The sequence below is a fragment of the Arachis hypogaea genome, chromosome 19 (assembly GCF_003086295.3).
Source record: "Arachis hypogaea cultivar Tifrunner chromosome 19, arahy.Tifrunner.gnm2.J5K5, whole genome shotgun sequence".
NCBI lineage: Eukaryota > Viridiplantae > Streptophyta > Magnoliopsida > Fabales > Fabaceae > Arachis > Arachis hypogaea.
This window is the reverse complement of record NC_092054.1, coordinates 84,745,540-84,751,167: the sequence shown is the minus strand read 5'-3', so window position 1 is coordinate 84,751,167 and position 5,628 is coordinate 84,745,540. Positions and strand designations below refer to the sequence as shown.

At 42.2% G+C, this 5,628-nt stretch overlaps 1 non-coding gene across 1 annotated transcript; it reads left to right on the top strand.

Moving 5' to 3' along the window:
• The first annotated feature begins 4,723 nt into the window (after window positions 1-4,723).
• On the top strand, window positions 4,724-4,827 carry LOC112780505 (small nucleolar RNA R71). Its single transcript, XR_003191337.1, has one exon. It is a non-coding gene; the product is annotated as a small nucleolar RNA R71 (small nucleolar RNA).
• Window positions 4,828-5,628: the final 801 nt, after the last annotated feature.

The following is a 5,628-nucleotide window of genomic DNA, read 5'->3' as shown; positions in this document are numbered from 1 at the left end:
AAGTGATAAAGCACCCCTGAGAGCTTATTCATCCAAGTAGATCCCTCACACAGGAGCACCACAGACACTTGTCTCAAGGTCCAAACCATTGGTGCCTAGCCTTATTGCTTACTCTTTTTCTTTTGTTTTTCACTTCCATTATTCTTTCCCTTTTCTCTTATTAGGATCTTGTCATATGCTCATTCTCATGGGTATATCCAAAGTCAAGTATTCAGGATAGATAGTTGTCATCCCAGCCTTGTGGTTGAACCAACTTAGCTAACTTATGACTACCCCAAAGATTCATGAATGCACTTCCACAATATGAACTCTACTCTGGTCTTTTAAAAACATAATCATTCTCTTCTTCAATTTGATTTAAAATGGACAATCTTACAAGTAAGTTAAGTGATGGTGCAGTAACATAAAGACTAGTGTACATAGACCTATTCAGAACTTAAAAGACAGAATTTAAAAAGGGTTCAACTATGAGTAACTACAAATCAAAAGTGCATTCGGATTTCCAACTTTCAACAATTCTGAGTACAATGGAATTGGGTAACAATACAACCTTCGGGTGATGATCTCTGGTCCCCCTCTCTCTTTGTCATCATCCTAGTTTTTGCTGCCTCGCTTCTTTTGGTGAAGGTGCACCATTTCCTTATAAGATTCCTGCAAGGTTACTGGAAGTTACTTGTTCCCAAAGCACTTGAGACATAGTTAGCTTACATGTATGCTTGTGCCTCTCGAACTCAATTTGGTGTGTGAACACCAAACTTAGTTCTTCGCCTAGTACAAAACATTGCATATATGCAGAGACCCTCATATCTTGTTATCAACAAAGCAATGATCACCTATAGTCTAACTACATCTAAGTGGTTTCTCTTGATTGGATGGAGCTTGCAATGTTCTTTTGAAGTGGAGTGTAATTCTAACCAATGTCCTTTAGTGGAACACCAAACTTAGAACTACACTATCACTCTTGGATTGTTCTGGTGTGGAACACCAAACTTAGCTCCTTACAATACAGGGGAAACAACTTTATGATTTTTATTGAAATAAAGATGAAAGTGAAACTACCTGAGGTTGGGTTGCCTCCCAACAGAGCGCTCTTTTATCGTCGCTAGCTCGACGAGTCCTTAATTACTTGAGATGGTACTTTACTCTGGGGTTTTCCCCCATGTTGCCCAGATAATGCTTGAGTCTTTGTCCATTCACTGTAAAAGTCCTCTCTGAACCTTCATCCGTGATTTTGATGTGGCCATATGGTGATACTTTTGTAACCATGAAAGGTCCGGACCACCTTGACTTGAGTTTTCCTGGGAACAGCCTTAATTTAGAATTGTAAAGGAGTACTTGCTGCCCTTTTTCGAAACTCCTGGGTGCCAGATGCAAGTCATGTTTTCTCTTTGCCTTCTCTTTATACATCTTAGTGTTTTCATAGGCTTGTGACCTGAATTCCTCCATCTCTTGCAGCTGCAAGATCCTTTTTGCACCAACAGCAATACTGTCAAAATTTAGTATCTTGATAGCCCAAAGAGCTTTGTGTTCCAGCTCCAGTGGTAAATGACAAGCCTTCCCATAGACTAGTTGATATGGAGACATTCCAAGTGGAGTTTTGAATGCTGTTCTGTATGCCCAAAGAGCATTATCCAACTTCTTCGACCAATCCTTTCTAGATGCGCCCACAGTCTTTTCCAGGATCCTCTTCAGCTCTCTATTGGATATCTCAGTTTGCCCACTTGTTTGAGGATGGTAAGGTGTGGCTACTTTGTGTTTTACCCCATATCTTAAGAGGAGAGCTTCTAGTGGTTTGTTACAAAAGTGGCTCCCTCCATCACTGATGAGGGCTCTTGGGACTCCAAACCGGCTAAAGATATTCTTCCTGAGGAAGTTCATGACTACCTTGTTATCATTAGTTGGGGTTGCAATAGCCTCTACCCACTTGGAAACATAATCCACTGCTACCAGGATGTACTTGTTTTCATATGAGGTTGGGAATGGTCCCATGAAATCAATTCCCCACACATCAAACAGTTCCAGTTCCAAGATGAAATTTTGTGGCATGGCGTTTCTTTTGGGCAGGTTTCCAGATCTTTGGCATTCATTGCAGCTTTTTACTAGTTCCTTGGCATCCTTGAAAAGGGTGGGCCAAAAGAATCCACTTTGTAACACCTTTGCTGCAGTTCTGTCCCCTCCAAAGTGCCCGCCATAGCATGAACCGTGGCAGTTCCACAGGACTTCTCTCCCTTCCTCTTCTGAAACACATCTTCTAAGAATTCCATCTGAACATTTCTTGAAGAGATATGGCTCGTCCCAGACAAATTATTTTGCATCATTCATGAGCTTCCTCTTTTGATGTTTATTGATCCCTGGGGGTAATGCCCCAGTTGCCTTGAAATTTGCAATATCTGCGAACCATGGTGCTTTGTGAACTATCATCAACTGCTCATCAGGGAAGAGCTCGTTCACATTTGTATCATTTTCTCCACCTTGATCATGAGGGATTCTGGATAGGTGATCTGCCACCTTGTTTCATCCTGTGACGGTCCTTGTAGGTATGAGCTCGTTCTTCTCATTGGTAACCACAGTGATCCCTCCCTTCTTTGGCACAACATGTATGGGGCTAACCCAAGGGCTGTCCGAAATTGGGTATATGACCCCTCCTTGCCAAAGCTTCATAACCTCTTTCTGTACCACTTCCTTCATGATTGGGTTCAACCTTCTTTGGGATTGAATGGATGGCTTGGCATCATCTTCCAATAGTATTTTATGCATGCATATGGCTGAACTGATTCCCTTCAAGTCAGCAAGGGTCCATCCAATGGCATCCTTATGCTCCCGCAGCACCTTGAGTAGCTCGTCCTCTTGATCTTGACTGAGGGATGAATTTATGATCACTGGGTAGTTTTCATTTTCTCCTAGATATGAATATTTGAGAGTGTGTGGCAATGCTTTGAGTTCAGGTTTGGGTGCTTCTGATTTTTCGTTCCTTTCCTTTGGTGCATCTGGTATATGTATTTCTACTGTAGCTACCTCTTCACTTGATTCAGATTCTTCCTCCACCCATCTCTCATTCTCTTCAGGTTTATCTTCTTCAAAATTCTCCTGCACTTCATCTTCAAGTGCATCTAACCTCATGCATTCCCCCAATTGTTCCGGTGGATAACTCATGGCCTTGAACACATTGAATGTCATCTTTTCATTGTGTAATCTCAGGGTGAGGTCACCCTTCTGAACATCAATGACAGCTCCAGCAGTGGCCAAGAATGGCCTTCCCAAGATGATGGAGGTCGTGGCGTCTTCCTGCATGTCCAGCACCACAAAATCTGCTGGGAATATGAAATCTCCTACTTTTACTAGCAAATCCTCTACTATCCCATGAGGGAATTTGAACAACCGGTCTACCAGTTGTAGAGCTATTTTTGTTGGTTTAGCCTCCTCAATTTTCATCTTTCTCATCATAGCTATTGACATCAAGTTGATGCTAGCCCCTAAGTCACAAAGAGCCTTTTCTACTGTGATTTCTCCTATAATGCAAGGGATCTGAAAACTCCCAGGATCCTTCAGTTTCTGAGGTAGTTTATGCTGAATGATAGCACTGCACTCTTCAGTTAGTATTACAGTCTCATTGTTCTTCCAGCTTCTCTTCTTAGTCATTAGCTCCTTCAAAAACTTGGCATAAAGTGGCATTTGTTCTATGGCTTCAGTAAATGGTATGTTGATTTGTAGCTTCTTGAAGATTTCCAAAAATCTCAAGAACTGGTTGTCATCTTTCTTTTTCTTCAATAGCTGGGGGTATGGAGCTCTTGAGACGTTTAGTTGAGGTATCTTTTTTTCTTTCTGCAGACTTGGCGTGGGGGGTTGCATTCCATCTTGCTCTTCTTCCTTTTCATTTGAGCCTTCTTCTTGTGGTTTTTGGGGCTGTTCCTTCAGTTCCTTCCCACTCCTAAGTGTGATAGCTTGACACTCCTCCCTTTTGCTTGAATGGGCATCATAGCAAAAATTGTGGTTAGGAAGCTGCTTAAACAGATAGCTGATTTGTGTCTCCAGTTTTGTGATGGCAGCATTTTGATTCTGCATGTTTGACTGCACTTCCTCTCTGAATGCTTTACTGTCTTGAATGTCTCTGCATATTCCTTCAATGAAGGTTTCGATCTTAGAGAGCTTGTCATCAATTGATGGGTGATTCGGAGCAGATGTGCTATTTTGATTTTGATAATCATATGAAGAAGTGTTGTTGTGGGGGTGTTGAGACGTCCTCTGTGTGACTTGCTTTTGACCTTGCTCACTTCTCCACCCAAAGTTTGGGTGGTTTCTCCATCCAGGGTTGTAAGTCTTGGAGTATGGATCATAGTTTTTCCTTGGTAAACTCCCAATGTAGTTGGCTTGCTCCTGACTCCCCTCTGCTTCTTCATTCACTCCTTCTTGGATTGTTGATGAAGTGGAGATTGCTGTTACTTGGTTCATCTCCATCTTCTTGGTGAGGTCAGCCAGCTGCTGGGTAATGAGCTTGTTTTGGGCCAACAGAGCATCTACATTGTTTAGCTCCATTACTCCTCTTGTGTTCCCTCTTTCGGAAGCATAGAAGTAGTCGTTCTCTGCTACTGTTTCAAAAACATCTATGGCTTCCTTAATGGTCTTCTTCTTGTTCAAGGATCCTCCAGATGAATGGTCTACGGCCTTCTTTGACTCATAAGAGAGCCCTTCATAGAAAATGTGCAGCTGGACCCATTCGTTGAACATGTCAGGTGGACACCTCCTTGTTAAGTCCTTGAACCTCTCCCATTCTTTATACAGAGTCTCACCATCTTGTTGCCTGAAAGTTTGAACCTCAGCTCTCAGCCTATTGATTCGTTGAGGAGGGTAGAATCTTTCTAAGAATTTGTTTACCACATCCTCCCAAGTTGTCAAGCTCTCCCTTGGGAAGGATTTCAGCCACTTGGCTGCCTTGCCCCTGAGTGAGAAGGGAAATAAGAGCAGTCTATAGGCGTCAGGATGAACACCATTAGATTTTACTGTGTCACATATTCTCAGGAAGGTGGTCAAATGTTGATTGGGGTCTTCTTGAACACCTCCTCCAAACGAACAGTTGTTCTGAACAAGGGTGATGAGCTGTGGTTTAAGTTCAAAGTTGTTGGCATGGATTGTTGGCTTTTGGATGCTACTTCCACAATTGCCTGGGTTTGGATTGATGTAAGAGCCCAAAACTCTTCTATCCTCCCCAGCATGATTTGCTCCACCTCCTCTGCCATGGTTGTGAGTCTCTTCTTCATGATGATTTTCCATGTTTTCTTCCATGTTAGGTTCAAAGTATTCCTCAAAGTGTTCCTCCTCTTCTTCAGCACCAACTACACGTTTTTCTTTTGCCTCCCTCCTTAGTCTAAGGAAGGTTCTCTCAGGTTCAGAATCAAAGGAAGTTGAAGCCCCGCTTCTTCTCCCTGTCATACAACCAACAAGTACAAGCAAAGAAAATAGGTGCAGACAGTATTTGTGTCAGAATTGCTGTTAGTTGTGGGTGATACAATATATCAAACAGTTAGTGGGTTAGCAAACAGAATTGAAAATAACAAAGAAAAACAAAAGAGTAGAGGAGGAAGGGAAGAAGTTTAACTAAAACAAAAAGTAAATCACTCAATAGAAAAATGA